Here is a 16400-nt window from a genome sequence, read left to right as displayed (position 1 = left end):
CGAAGCGATTCCATTCGGCAGGTTTCATGCAAGAACCTTTCAGTGGGACCTGTTGGACAAGTGGTCCGGATCGCATCTTCAGATGCATCGTCTGATAACCCTGTCTCCAAGGACAAGGGTGTCTCTGCTGTGGTGGCTGCAGAGTGCTCATCTTCAAGAGGGCCGCAGATTCGGCATACCGGACTGGGTCCTGGTGACCACGGATGCCAGCCTTCGAGGCTGGGGAGCAGTCACACAGGGAAGAAACTTCCAAGGACTATGGTCAAGTCAGGAGACTTCCCTGCACATAAATATTCTGGAACTAAGGGCCATTTACAATGCCCTAAGTCAGGCAAAACCCCTGCTTCAAAACCAGCCGGTACTGATCCAGTCAGACAACATCACGGCAGTCGCCCATGTTAATCGACAGGGCGGCACGAGAAGCAGGACGGCGATGGCAGAAGCCACAAGGATTCTCCGATGGGCGGAAAATCACGTGTTAGCACTGTCAGCAGTGTTCATTCCGGGAGTGGACAACTGGGAAGCAGACTTCCTCAGCAGGCACGACCTCCACCCGGGAGAGTGGGGACTTCATCCAGAAGTCTTTCAAATGATTGTAAACCAGTGGGAAAAACCACAGGTGGACATGATGGCGTCCCGCCTAAACAAAAAGCTAGAAAAATATTGCGCCAGGTCAAGAGACCCGCAGGCGATAGCTGTGGACGCTCTGGTAACACCGTGGGTGTACCGATCGGTTTATGTGTTCCCTCCTCTTCCTCTCATACCAAAGGTACTGAGGATAATAAGGAGAAGAGGAGTAAGAACTATACTCATTGTTCCGGATTGGCCAAGAAGAGCGTGGTATCCGGAACTTCAAGAAATGATGTCAGAGGACCCATGGCCTCTACCGCTCAGACAGGACCTGCTGCAGCAGGGGCCCTGTCTGTTCCAAGACTTACCGCGGCTGCGTTTGACGGCATGGCGGTTGAACACCGGATCCTGAAGGAAAAGGGCATTCCGGAGGAAGTCATTCCTACGCTGATAAAAGCTAGGAAAGAAGTAACCGCGAACCATTATCACCGCATATGGCGAAAATATGTTGCGTGGTGTGAGGCCAGGAAGGCCCCAACGGAAGAATTTCAGCTGGGCCGGTTCCTGCACTTCCTACAGTCAGGGGTGACTATGGGCCTTAAATTGGGTTCCATTAAGGTCCAGATTTCGGCTCTCGATTTTCTTCCAGAGAGAATTGGCTTCACTACCTGAAGTTCAGACTTTTGTTAAGGGAGTGCTGCATATTCAGCCCCCTTTTGTGCCTCCAGTGGCACCTTGGGATCTCAACGTGGTGTTGGATTTCCTATAGTCACATTGGTTTGAGCCACTGAAAACCGTGGATTTAAAATATCTCACGTGGAAAGTGGTCATGTTGTTGGCCTTGGCTTCGGCCAGGCGTGTTTCAGAATTGGCGGCTTTGTCATGTAAAAGCCCTTATCTGATTTTCCATATGGATAGGGCAGAATTGAGGACTCGTCCCCAGTTTCTCCCCAAAGTGGTATCAGCTTTTCATCTGAACCAACCTATCGTGGTGCCTGCGGCTACGAATGACTTGGAGGCTTCCAAGTTGTTGGATGTAGTCAGGGCCCTAAAAATTTATGTTTCCAGGACAGCTGGAGTCAGGAAGACTGACTCGCTTTTTATCCTGTATGCGCCCAACAAGTTGGGTGCACCTGCTTCTAAGCAGACTATTGCTCGCTGGATCTGTAGTACGATTCAGCTTGCACATTCTGCGGCTGGACTGCCGCATCCTAAATCTGTAAAAGCCCATTCCACAAGGAAAGTGGGCTCTTCTTGGGCGGCTGCCCGAGGGGTCTCGGCTCTTCAACTTTGCCGAGCTGCTACTTGGTCAGGGGCAAACACGTTTGCTAAATTCTACAAATTTGATACCCTGGCTGAGGAGGACCTTGAGTTCTCTCATTCGGTGCTGCAGAGTCATCCGCACTCTCCCGCCCGTTTGGGAGCTTTGGTATAATCCCCATGGTCCTTACGGAGTCCCCAGCATCCACTTAGGACGTTAGAGAAAATAAGAATTTACTCACCGGTAATTCTATTTCTCATAGTTCGTAGTGGATGCTGGGCGCCCATCCCAAGTGCGGATTGTCTGCAATACTTGTATATAGTTATTGCTTAACTAAAGGGTTATTGTTGAGCTATCTGTTGAGAGGCTCAGTTGTTATCATGCTGTTAACTGGGTATTGTATCACGAGTTATACGGTGTGATTGGTGTGGCTGGTATTAGTCTTACCCGGGATTCAAAATCCTTCCTAATTGTGTCAGCTCTTCCGGGCACAGTATCCTAACTGATGTCTGGAGGAGGGTCTTAGTGGGAGGAGCCAGTGCACACCAGTAGTCTAAAAGCTTTCTTTATAGTTGTGCCCAGTCTCCTGCGGAGCCGCTAATCCCCATGGTCCTTACGGAGTCCCCAGCATCCACTACGGACTATGAGAAATAGAATTACCGGTGAGTAAATTCTTATTTATTTATTTTTTGGTTTGCTCCCATCTCTGAATTAGCCCCATAATGGTTAGCATCACTGCCTTACAGCACCGAGTTCATGGGTTTGATTCCCATCATGGCCCTAACTGTGTAGAGTTTGTATATTCTCCCCATGCTTGTGTGGGTTTCCTATGGGTACACTGGTTTCCTCCCACAATCCAAAAATATACTGATAGGTTAATTGGCTGCTGACAAAAAATAAAAATTTACCCTAGCGTGTAAGTGTGTGTATGTGTTTAGGGCATACTAGGTGGGCCATGTGGTTCTGATCTGCCGTCAGATTTTATGTTGGTTTTTTATTGTGTCTATAGGCACGGGTCACTCCTAGTCCTCCATGTTTAGTAATTCAAAAAGGTTGTGAAAATGTGTATGCAGGAACACATGGTGCACTTAGTTGCAAAGTCCTCGGTGCACCAGTTGGTGCTATTCAGCGCGATTTAAGGAAAGGTGTATGTGGACACATTCTGTATGAATAGTTCACTTTTACTTTCAAATGTTAATTCTGCTACACAGAGCCGGCCCTAACAAATATGATGCCCTAGGCAAGATTTTGGCTGGTGCCCCCTAGCACAATTGCTGGTTCCGCCTCTGACCTTGCACCTCTTTCCCAGCACCATCAACCCTCACCTATAGCAGTCCTTATTATGGTGTTTGTACCCCCTATACTTTAAATAGGAACAGTTTGCACATTTGGTGCACAGCCCAAAAAGGGGTGTGTTTTTGCTGGCAAGGGGCATGGCCACACAATAGTAACCCCAATTCCAATTATGCCACACAGTACTGCAACTTTATTCACAGTTGATCATGTGATAGTGTCCATAATTCATATTACATCCCACAGCAGTATAACTTTACTTTATAAATGTTACTCCTCACAGTAGAGCCCCTTATTCACATTACATCACACTGAATTGCTCCTTATTCACATTACACCACACTCTATTGCTTTTTATTCACATTAGACGACACAGTAGTGCCCTTTCTATATGCAACACCACATAGTAGAGCACCTTATATACATAATGCCACACATTAGTAATGCATTTACACACATTCCACACAGTAATGCCCCTTACACATGAGGCACTTTATTAAAGTCCTTATAAACATAATATGCCTTACACATTATGACAACCTTTATTAATGCCCTTTACACATAATGTCCCTTACACATACTGTATGCCGCACATTATTAATGCCCTTATACACATAATGACACACACAGTGCCCCCTACACATTTGCTGTACATTAATAGTGCCCCTATACACATAATGACACACATACAGTAGTACCCTGTTACACATATGCCACACATTATTAATGCCCTTATACACATAATGACACACATAGTGCCCCTTACACATATGTTGCACATTATTAATGCATTTTTGCATGACACACATGCTCCTTACACATATTCCAAACACTACTGCACAACCAACCCACTCACATGCACACAGCACTCACACTGCCACTAAAACTGTGACATCTGCCTCTGCTTGGATACAGATGTGTCCTCATATATCTTGCCTCAATGCTAACGTCGGGCACATCTTTTTTTTTATGAAAATGCATCTTATTTGCATTGCTATGTGGCTAGGATGCACAAGCAGCTTCTGCTGATTAAAATGATATGCAGCATGCCTATATACTGTGTGAGACTGTGGCTGTATTTGCATATGAAATGCTACACACAGAATATAGGCATGCCGCATATCATTTTAATCAGCAGAAGCTGCTGATGCCCCTAAGCATATCAAATCCCCTAGGCAATTGCCTAGTTTGCCTATGCCTATGGCCGGCTCTGCTGCTACAACTGACACACAACCATACAATTTAAAAGAATGTGCAATGTTGTTGTAGTGTACTTTAATATTGAATGAGCTCTTTAATATCCTAGTCTTCTCCTGGTGGATATAATGCATTTACAAAAGAACTGGTTGCAATGCAACTGCTGTAATATTTCCTGCCTCATACTGTATGCTGAGAAAGCCTGCTTGAATTAGGTCGGCTGACTTTAATATTGATAAACAGTAACAATGTATCCGGTGAATATAATTTTATAAATGCATTTGAACTCCTGCGTGAAGGAAAATCCCATGTAAAGGAAAATGTAACATTATTTTGATCTGATTCTCAGAAATTAGTTACAGTGTTAAAATTGCTACATTTTATCTCCCTTTTTGTTACATGCTTGGAGAGCATCTGCTAGAATGCTGTGTAAGGGAGCCTTTGGTACAACATTTATCTGGCTGGTTGTTCTTTAAACCTGTTTATGATAGATTGACTGAATCCCATTTGGGTGCAATGATGTATAAGTAGGAGCAAAATATTTTTTGGATATCCCTGCTAATTTAGCACCTCATTTCTCTAACGTCCTAGAGGATACTGGGATGGTCTTAGTACCATGGGGTATAGATTGGGTCCTTTGGAGCCTTGGCACTTTAAAATTCTTCAGTGTGTGCTGGCTTCTCCACTCTATGCCCCTCCTGCAGACTCAGTTTAGAAAAATGTGCCCAAGAAGCCGGGTGCATTCTCTGGAGCTCCAGAGAGTTTTCTTCAAAACCAGTCTGCCTGCGTTGTGGAACCTGGTGAAGGGGGGGGGGGACCACCGGTACCAACCTCTTGAAGGGTTAATGGTCCGGATCCCCGCTGACAGGACACTAGCTCTTGAGGTGGTGTTTCGCTCGCCCCCAGGGTGAGCGCACACTGCAACAGTAATCCGCCACCCCTAACAAAGCTGAAGATGCTGGATGGTGAGTACAGAATCGGGGTCCCGGGTGGCAGGTCCCCGGTTCAGATGGCGGCATGCTGCACATGGCCACACTGGCGCTGACACAGAAAAGGGGTTTTAACCCCGTGTTCTGTAAATCTGTGAGACTTGCCAGTAAAAAGAATACAGTGACACCGCGCGCCATTAAGGGGACGGGACTTCCTGGAGAGCGTGACCAGCAGCTCAGAGGTGCCATTTCCTGATGCATCACAGTCCAGGCTGCAAGCAGGGTAGCGCTGCTCCCCCATGACCCTCCAAAGCACCTTAAACTGGTACCAAGGGAGTTTCTAGAAGGGGGGTGGGGGGGGAGCAATATACTGTCTGTTATAGCTAGTTACCTTATCGACAGTTCTAGTTACTACCTGGCAAAGCACTGCTTTATCTGTTGAGGCAAGAGTGTGCTGGTTTCTCCCTCTCTGTCTCACTCCATCCAGGCTTTCTGGGTTACTGTGTTATTTCACTGTGTGTGTGTGTTCTGCTGTACACTATGTCAGGCAAGAAAATTGTATGTCAGTCCTGTAGCACAAAGTTTTCCCCTACTCTTTTGTGTACTCAGTGCAGTCTCCCTTCTCAGTGAAATAGCACACAGGAACCAGAATGGCTGGATTCTATTAAGGGTATCATTTCCAACATATCATCTGAACTGGCTACTGCCAGGCAGGAAAGACAAGTGTTTAAAAAAAAATCTATGGATGATTTTCTGGTTCACACTTCAGACCTGCTACTCAACCCACCCTGCCAGTTTCACAGAAACACACACTGCCCCATTGGCTCCAGTCTGACTCTGATGAGGAGTTGCCAGATTTGGAGGAGGGGGAGGTGGAGGTTGATAGGGTAGACAATACTCTGTCTCAGGGTGTGGAAGCCCTTATATATTCTATTATGGAGGTCCTGAATATTCCTGATGAGGAGGCAGAACCTGATGAGGAGTCTGTTTTTAATGTGAAACCTGAGTCTACTGCTACCTTTCCTGTCTCAAAGGAATTAAACACACTGTTTAAAAAAAACGTGGGTTAATCCTGACAAGAAATTTCAAACCCCTAAGTGGTTACTAACTTCCTCCCGTTTCCCCCTGAGGATAGGGAGGTGTGGGAGAATCCTCCTGCTGTGGATACCTCAGTGTCCAGGCTCTCACGTAAAATTGTACTGCCTGTACCTGGAGCTATCTTCTTAAAGGACCCTGCTGATCGTAAGATTGAAGCTACGCTTAAATCTATTTACACTGCAGTGGGAGTCACACAGAGACCCTCCCACCATTGCTTGTGGTTGGATCACAAGGGCCATTGTTAAATCGACTGACAACGTAATTGAGGGTTTCTCCGGCAGGGTCCACAGGTTATCCACAGGATAACATTGGGATGTGATGAAGCAACGGCGGATTTGCACCAAACGGTCAAAGCTTTTCGGACTCCCAGCATGCATCTGGGCTGTCCATATAACCCCGCCTCCTGGTTCAAGAAAATCAGTTTTTTGTTTGGTGCGGCAAGAGCCGGACCATGGTCAGAGGGCTGCTGGTTTTTAGCAGCCCTAAGCCTTCTTATTTTATTTTTTATAGTCTTACTATTTTTTCTTGAGGGATCTTTCTAAAAAGCGTCTTATATGTACCTTAGAAAGAGTCACTCCAACAACTCTCCGCCGGGTCGCGACAATGCTTACCCACGAGTACAGTGCTGTTTTGGCGGGCGTCTGTGTCTGATATACTAGCAGGTCTAGCAGACGTTAACAGGCTGTGGCCGGAGCACGGGGAGAAGGTAAGGCATCGGTTCCACTTAGAATGGAAATACGGACACAGCCGTATAACTACAATTTTAAACATAAATTCGACGTTATTAGATATACTGGTCACATCTTCAACTGATATTGATTGTGACCCTCCTTCTTCCTTCTCTTCAACAGGTAATTCCATCTACTAGCCTCCTGCTGAACATTGCACACAAATGAGTGCTTGTGAATAAATACTTGTCTAGGTAATTCCATCTACTAGCCTCCTGCAGAACATTGCACACAAATGACTGCTTGTGAATATATAATTGTCTAGGTAATTCCATTTACTAGCCTCCTGCAGAACATTGCACACAAATGACTGCTTGTTAATATATACTTGTATAGGTTTATTGAAAATGAAAGCTGCAGATTATCACTACTGATTGCACTGAATTACTACTTAGCAAATTGGGTGTTAAGAATGATAGCATTGCTATAGGCATAAGGAATCTGCATTTTTATTAGATTGCTTATGCACATAATGGGTTGCTATTGATAAATTGGAATGTTATCTCCTGAGTATAGGCATGAGGGCATGACTCTGATAAATCTCAGTGGTTGGTATGTTAGTTTGTTTTCTTTAAACTGTTTTATTACTAGCCATTGCTGGGTGAGGGATCATTGGAGTTGGGTGTAATCAGTGTATTCACATGCTTGGTCATTACTTAAAGAGCATTAAGGAGGCTTGAGCCGTAGGCTTGTGACCATTCATTCAAAGGACATTATTCAAAGGATAACTACAATTTTAAACATAAATTTGACGTTGCACCGACGTTAAACCAAAGGTAAACAGAAGGACAACAATCCACAATCTGCACCGCTGCTTTCAAACAAATGTGAGTCCATTTCCTCTACACATCAAACTACTCCAGTCTGGGTAACCCATACACTTATAACTTAAATCTGTGTTTTGAATGCTGAAAGACCTTTTCACTTCATCCGTAACTACTCAAATTTATGTATATAGCTTACCAAAAACATCTGAATTCTCACCTGTACCAATGTTATCTGTCTTTTTAAACTATGAAAAGACATCCCCAATCTGCTCACTACAGTTCTCTCTTATGCAAACTCATGTATGTTTTTTTATGTAATTATTGGCTTGTAATTGGCATTGCATGTGTGGGGAAGTTGCTCAGTGAAACATAGTTTATTATTGCATGCTGTCTGGTGTTTACCTCCTTTGATCATTTGGCCATTTGTGGTCAGGTGTATTACATCTTTACATTTAGTGAGGTGTAGTCGTGGTGTAAAGGATAGAGTGTGATTCCTGATTAGTAAAAAAAAAAAACAACAACTGAGCAACATCACCAAACAGGTAATTTCGACTTTAAACTTGTCATTTATTTTGTACTGTCTGGACATGGCTACTAATAACAGATGCACAGACACAATTCTTAAAGCTATGTGTGCAAATGCTAGGAGCTTAGGAGACAAAATTCTAGAGCTAACTGCGATAATGACAAGGGATAACCTGGATTTTGTGGCAATTACAGAGTCATGGTGCAATGAGAATCAAGACTGGGACATAGCTATACCAGGATACAATTTATTTAGGATGGATAGAATGGGAAGAATATGAGGAAGGGGTAGCAATGTATGTGAAAAAAAACATAAATGCTACTTTAATACAAAATATTAAAGATAAAACTAAGGCCCTTTGGGTCACCATAGAAACCGGGGAGAAGGACATTATTCGCATTGGTGTGATCTATAGACCACCAGGCCAGGGGCAGGATTTGGACAGGAACCTATTGTTGGACATCACTAAAATGGCTTTAAAGGGAGAACTCATAATCATGGGAGACTTTAATTTACCTGATGTAAATTGGAAGGGGTCTTTTGCAAGTTCAGCTACAAGTGTCAAATTTCTACATTCCTTACAGGGAGCATCTGTCAAGCAATTGGTGAGGGAGCCCACTCGCAAAGACTCAATATTAGATTTAATTCTTACAAATGGTGACAGGATATCCGACATATATGTGGGTGAGCACCTGGGATCCAGTGATCATCAAGCAGTATGGTTTAGTATAAAGACAGGATCCAACTCCTGTCACACAAAAACAAAGGTGTTTGATTTTAGAGATGCTTAAGTAATTCATTGGCGGACTAGAGGAACTTGGAAGGAGTGCAGGAGAGGTGGGGAAAACTGAAAAGTGCAATACTAAGTGCAACAAACCTTTGTATCAAAAGGGTTAGGAAAAGCACCAGGAAAAGGAAGCCAGTGTGGTTCACAAAAGAAGTATCAACTAGTGTGAAAGCAAAAAATATGACTTTTAGGAAATACAAACAGACTCAAAATAATAACGACAAAGAGGTGTATCTTGACAGACGGAAGGATGCTAAGAAAGTGATCAGACGTGCAAAGGCAGAAGCTGAGGAGAAAATGGCCCAGTCAGTAGATAAAGGGGGCAAAACCTTTTTTAAGTATATAAGTGGAAGGAGAAAATCAAATGGAGGAATAATAAGACTTAAGACAGAGAGTGAGCATTTAGTGGAAGGAGACAAGGCAATAGCAGATCACCTAAATAATTATTTTTGCTCAGTATTTACTACAGAAGGAGAAGGGATGGGGCCACAGTTAAGTTGCAAGGACATTCATAAAAATAAGGTAGATGAAAAGTACATTTACAGAGAAGGTCCTAACAGAACTTTCAAAACTAAAAGTGGATATATCAATGGGGCGAGATGGGATACACCCAAGGATACTCAAAGAGCTAAAAGATGTGCTAGTTACACCTTTAACAGAATTATTTAACCAGTCACTAAATACAGGTGCCATTCATTCCAGCGGACTGGAAAAGAGCAAATGTAGTTCCACTGCACAAAAGTGGAAGCAAGTAACTACAGACCAGTAAGCCTTACATCAGTAGTAGGGAAAGTAATGGAAAAACTATTAAAAGAAAGAGTTGTGGAATACTGGTGGGAGATCATGCCAAACATTGGCTTTTTTGACTCTGTGACGAAAATAATAAATCAAGGGGGAGCTGTATATGTAGCATATCTAGACTTTAGTAAGGCATTTGACACTGTCCCACATCGCAGACTGCTAAATAAACTTGAAAGCGTGGGGGTGGATTATAAAACAGTTAAATGGATAAGAACCTGTTTGCAGGATAGGAAACAGACAGTTGTAGTAAATGGAGTGCAATCTATGGAGGGAAATGTTACCAGTGGAGTACCCCAGGGATCTGTACTTGGTCCAGTTCTCTTTAATATCTTTGTTGGTGACATTGCAAATGGTATTGAAGGGAAAGTATGCCTTTTTGCAGATGATACAAAGATATGCAACAGGGTAGACACACCGGGAGGGGTAAAACAAATGATTGATGACCTAGGTAGGCTTGAGAAATGGTCAAGAACGTGGCAACTACAGTTTAATGCTAAAAAATGCAAAATCATGCACTTGGGTCCGCAAAACCCAAAGGCTAAATATAGTATCAGGGTACTATAATGGAAACTACTGAGGAGGAAAGGGATTTAGGAGTCACTATTTCAAGTGACTTGAAGGCAGGAAAGCAATGCAACAAAGCAATGAGAAAGGCAAGTCAGATGCTTGGTTGCATAGGGAGAGGAATCAGTAGCAGGAAAAAAGAAGTGATAATGCCCCTGTACAGGTCATTGGTACAGCCCCATCTCAAATACTGTGTCCAGTTCTGGAGACCATATCTCCAGAAGGATATAAATACATTAGAGAGTGTACAAAGAAGGGCAACTAAAATGGTGCATGGCCTACATCACAAAACTTACCCGGAAAGGCTGAAAGATCTTAACATGTATAGTTTGGAGGAGAGAAGGGAAAGGGAAGACATGATCGAAACTTTCAAATATATCAAGGGTCTTAAAGTTCAGGAGGGAAACATTCTTCAAAGGAAGAGAAGTATTAGAACTCGAGGACATACACTGAGACTGGAGGGGGAGAGGTTCAGGGGAAATTTAAGGAAAAATTACTTCATAGAAGGGTAGTCGATAAGTGGAATAACCTCCCATCAGAGGTGGTAGAGGCTAAGACTGTAGAGCAATTTAAACATGCTTGGGATAGGCATATGAATACCCTTACAAAGAATTAAGGTTCACACAGGATTGAGATTGCCTAAAGGCCAAGTGGTTCTTATCTGCTGTCAAATTTTATGTTTCTATGATGCCCTGTCGGTGATATGGGATTTTCATCTGGCCTAAGTGTTTCCTCCAATCACCTTATTACCCAGGGTGGTGAGAAAGATAAAGCAAGGAAAGGGTGCTGTGATACTAATAGCTCCGGCTTGGCCCAGAAGGCATTGGAACACAGATCTGCAGAGAATGTCGATGGATGCTCCATTCCTGCTCCCTCAACGTCCAGATCTACTGACGCAGGGTCCTTGTTATCACAGACATCTGGATCGATTGTCTTTGACGGCGTGGCTCTTGAGACCTCTATCCTGAAGTCAAGAGGATTCTCACAACAGGTAATTCAAACAATGCTCAGTGCAAGGAAACCTTCCTCAGCTCGCATTTATCACCGAATATGGCAAACCTATATTCATTGGTGCAGTGAACGGAAAATGGACCCTGGGTTTTTAAGAATTTGCAGGGTCTTTGCATTCCTTCAGGCAGGAATGGATAAAGGTTTGAAGGTGGCTTCCTTCAGAGTGCAAGTGTCAGCGTTGACTGTATGGTTCCAAAAGAAAATTGCCAACTTACAGGATGTGCGTACTTTTTTTCCAGGGAATGCTGCGCATTCAACCTCCTTTTGTTCCTCCTACAGTGCCTTGGGACTTAGGTTTAGTCCTAAAAGCCCTTCAAGTTGCCACATTTGAACCACTTATTAAAGTGGATCTTAAATGGTTGACAGCTAAAGTTCTCTTTCTACTGGCCATGGCGTCAGCTAGAAGAGTGTCAAATTTTGGGGCATTGTAATGTCATTTCCCCATTTCTGATTTTTTTTTTTTTTATCCAGATAAAGCAGTTCTCAGAACTAGATCTGGGTATCTTCCTAAGGTGGTGTCTAAATTCCACCTTAACAAAGAAATTGTAGTCCCGGCTTTCTAGGAACCGGGCCTTTCTGCGGGAGATGCATCGCTGGACATGGTCCGTGCCTTAAGGATCTACGTAGATCGTATCAGTGCCATCAAAAAGACAGATTATCTACGGATTTCACAAGAGAGGATGGCCTGCTGATAAGCAGACCCTGGCAAGGTGGCTTCGGATGACGATTTCAGAAGCACATTCTCACGATGATCTCCCTGTTCCGGCTAATGTCTCTGCTCACTCTACTCGTACGGTAGGTCCATCATGGGCAGCACAACGTGGTGCTTCAGCAGAACAGATATGTAAGGCAGCCACATGGTCTTCCATTAACACATTCATTAGACATTATGCCTTGGATACCTTTGCCTCTCATGACTCTGAATTCGGGCAAAGGATTCTCCAATCCAATCAGGATCGTCCCCACCACTAAATTGCTTTGGGAAATGCCATTGTTATCCTGTGGATAACCTGTGGACCCTGACGGAGAAATATACTTTATGGTAAGAACTTACCATTGATAATGGAATTTCTCCTAAGTCAACAGGATCCACAGGGATCCCACCCTGACGCACCTGATTTGAGGATCTTTTTACTCACTAACCTTCTTCATTCTTGTACGGAAGGGTGTGCAAGTGTGTTCTTCTCGCCTGATTAGGGCTATCTATGATGCTCCTGTCTTGAGCTTTGGGAATACAACTAATTTGCCTGAGCCAGGAGGCGGGGATATATGGATGGGCCCGTTGCATGCTGGGAGTCCGAAAAGCTTTGACCGATTGGTGCAAATCCATTGTCGCTTCATGATATCCCAATGTTATTCTGTGGTTCCTGTGGACTTAGGAGAAATACCGTTATCAACGGTAAGTTCTTACCATAACGTATATTATGATACTATGCCTCAGGATGAGCTTCTCACACTCCTGTGACACATTCAGGATTCCGCTAAATTCATGAGTGAGGCTATATAGGAGATTGGCCTGATCAATTCACGCTTCACGGCTATGGCTGTGTTGGCTCGCAGGGCTCTGTGGCTGCGACAGTGGACAGCGGATGCTGATTCCAAAAGGGGCGTTGAGAATCTTCCCTTTACGAGGGAATCTTTGTTTGGTGCCAAGTGGATTTCACAAGCAATGGCAGGTAAATCCACCTATCTGCCGTCTGCGGCTCCTCCGGCTAGACATTCTGACTGTGATATAGAAATTGTGTTTGTTCAAATAAATAGACACAGCGCTCCTGGTTTTTTGCAGGGGTTTTTCCCTTGCAAAGTGTTTTTTTCTGGTTAATTTGGTAAGGAACGCAATTATCCTTACAACCAGGAGCAGCAGTGCCTATTGGTATTTTAGGTAAGAATCTCCATTCTTTCGGCACTTGCTGGCGCCCGATCGCATGCACGGGGGATTCCACAATATAACAAGTGGGATAACCTGTGGATGCAATTTGTATATTGTGATTCTGACCGTGGCCCATCTCTACAGTCCTTTCATGTCGCCAGATTTAGGGGCAGGGCCAGCGGTGCCTCTAACGCAGCTAGAGGGAATTGAGGTAAACCATGCAGACTAGCGGCTTTTGGATCACTGGAACAGACTTCAGGCTCTTCCTCAACAAAGCCCTCCGCGTGACGGTTGGCCCCAGCTGCAGGGGGACTTTCAGGTGGGTGCTCGACTCCAATATTTCAGATATGTTTTGGCGGAGTCCTGCTGGGACCCTTGGGTGAGAGACTTAATCTCTCAAGGATACCGGTTGGAGTTTCAGACACTCCCTCCTCCCAGATTCTTCAAATCGGGCTTACCAGCATCACCTGTGTCGAGTTACCTTGAAAAACGCCATCCAAAAGCTGGTACACATGCAGGTTATTGTTCCAGTTCTACCTCTACTCCAAAACAAGGGATTTTATTCCAGCCTGTTCGTGGTGCCGAAACCGGACAGTTCGGTACGGCCGATCTTGAACCTCAAAACTCTAAACCCGTACCTATCGGTGTCCAAGTTCAAAATGTAATCTCGGAGTGTGGTGGTTTCTGACCTGGAAGAAGGGGAATTCCTTCACACCCCGATATGGCAGCCTCATCAAGCTTACCTCAGATTTGCCCTGTAGAACAACCACTTCCAGTTTCGGGCCTTGCCTTTTGGTCTCTCCACGGCATTCACAAAGGTGATGGCGGAGATGATGTTGCAACTCCGAGTGATGGGAGTGAATATCGTCCCGTATTTGGCCGACCTCCTCATAAAAGCTGTGTCCAGGGCTTGGTTGTTGGAGAGCATCAACCTGATTACGCGGCTCCTCACGACTCACGGGTGGATTTTCAATCTGCAAAAGTCACACCTGGAACTTTCGCAGCGGCTTCAGTCCCTGGGGATGATACTGGACACGGTATCTCAAAAAGTGTTCCTTCCTATGGACAAGGCCTTAACAATTCAGTCTATGGTTCGCAACTTGCTGAAACCACAAAAAAATTCCATGCCCATCCGTTCCAGCTGGATCTGCTGGCCTCATCTGCACATGCACCAGAGAATATCTTTCACCAAAAGCACGGATTTCCCTGTTCTGGTGACTACAGATCTCCTACCTAGTGGAGGGTCGACACTTTGGAATTCAGGCTTGGTTTCTGTTGACAACAGATGCGAGCCTCCGCGGTTGGGGTGCTGTGACCCAGGGGGCTCAGTTTCAGGGACGGTGGTCGCCTCAGAAAGCTTCCCTTCCGATAAACATTCTGGAACTCCGGGTGATTTTACACTGCCCTTCTATAGGCCTCTTCTCTCCTTCAACATCAGACCATACAGGTCCAGTCGGACAACGTCACGGCGGTGGCCTACATAAACCGACAGGGAGGAACAAAAAGCAGGGTCGCAATGCGAGCGGTGTCACGGATACTCTTCTGGGTGGAACGCAATGCCAGGGCCATATTCATTACGGTAGTGGAAATTGGGAATCAGACTTCCTCAGCAGAAACGATCTGCACCCAGGGGAATGGGGCCTTCACCCGCAAACGTTTCAGCTGTTGGTTCAACGGTGGGGCTGCCCACTGATAGACATGATGGCTTCTTGGCTCAACAAAAAGCTGCGTCGCTACTGTTCCAGGATGAGGGATCCATAGGCTGCAGCGGTGGATGCTCTGACGACGCCGTGGATTTACCAGTTGATCTACTTGTTTCCTCCAATTCCTGTCATTCCCAGAGTTCTAAAAAGAGAAAGAGTTCAGGCAATTCTGATTGGCTTGGATTGGCCACGCAGGGCCTGGTATGCGGATCTTCTAGCCATGTCCCTCGATGAGCCCTGGCCTCTACCACTTCAGGAAGATCATCTTCTGCAAGAGCCGTTCATCTATCAAGACTTATCACGGCTACGTTTGACAGCGTGGAGGTTGAATATGTCTCTTGGTGTGAAGTTGAAAGGGAGATTCTAGCCAGAAAAGGGATTCCTGGAAAGGTTATCTCAACTATGGTCCAGGCCAGGAAGATGATCACGTCAAAGCAGTACCATCGTAAAGGTAAGAAATATGTCTCTTGGTGTGAGGGTGACTGGGACGTTTCTTGCACTTCTTGCAGATGGGAGTGGATTTGGGCCTGCGCTCAGGCTCCATTAAAGTCCAGATTTTGGCCTTGTCTATTTTCTTCCAGAGACAGTTGGCTGTTATTCCAGAAGTCCAGACGTTCTTGAAGGGAGTCCTTCATATTCAACCTCCCTTTGTGCCTCCCACGGCTCTGTGGGCTCTCAATTTGGTGTTAACTTTTCTCCAGTCGGATTGGTTTGAACCTTTACACAGGGTGGACATGAAATATTTGACTTGGAAGACTATCATGTTGTTGGTCTTGGCCTCAGCAAGGCGTGTCTCGGAATTGGAGGCCTTATCCTGTAAGAGCCCTTATCTGGTGTTTCACGAGGAAAGAGCGGATTTCAGGACTCGTCCGCAGTTAGTGCCTAAGGTGGTGTTGGTGTTTCACATCAACCGATAGTGGTTCCGGTGGTGTCTGACACGTCTGTTGCGTCTAAGTCCCTGGATGTTGTTCGGGCTTTGAAAATTTATGTCAAGAGTACGGCTTGTCACAGGAAATCTGACTCGCTTTTTGTTCTCTATGACGCTGCCAAGATTGGTTGTCCTGCATCAAAGCAGTCTATTGCTCGTTGGATCTGCCTTACGATCCAACAGGCTAAATTTTCGGCAGCCTTGCCGCTGCTGAGTTCTATTGAGGCCCACTCCACAAAGTTGGTGGGTTCTTCCTGGGCGGCTGCCCGTGGTGTCCCGGCTTTGCAGTTATGCCGAGCAGCTACTTGGTCTGGTTCGAACACGTTTTGTTAAGTTTTACAAATTCGATACCTTGGCTACAGAGGAC

General features: G+C 45.0%; 1 protein-coding gene across 4 annotated transcripts in view; it reads left to right on the top strand.

Moving 5' to 3' along the window:
• THAP7 (THAP domain containing 7) overlaps positions 1-16400 on the top strand; it is a 162742-nt gene that overhangs the window by 130105 nt on the left and 16237 nt on the right. The window lies entirely within an intron of this gene.

Source organism: Pseudophryne corroboree, chromosome 10 (genome assembly GCF_028390025.1).
Source record: "Pseudophryne corroboree isolate aPseCor3 chromosome 10, aPseCor3.hap2, whole genome shotgun sequence".
NCBI classification, from domain to species: domain Eukaryota; kingdom Metazoa; phylum Chordata; class Amphibia; order Anura; family Myobatrachidae; genus Pseudophryne; species Pseudophryne corroboree.
The sequence above is the reverse complement of the archived record's forward strand: the minus strand, read 5'-3'. Positions and strand labels throughout refer to the sequence as shown.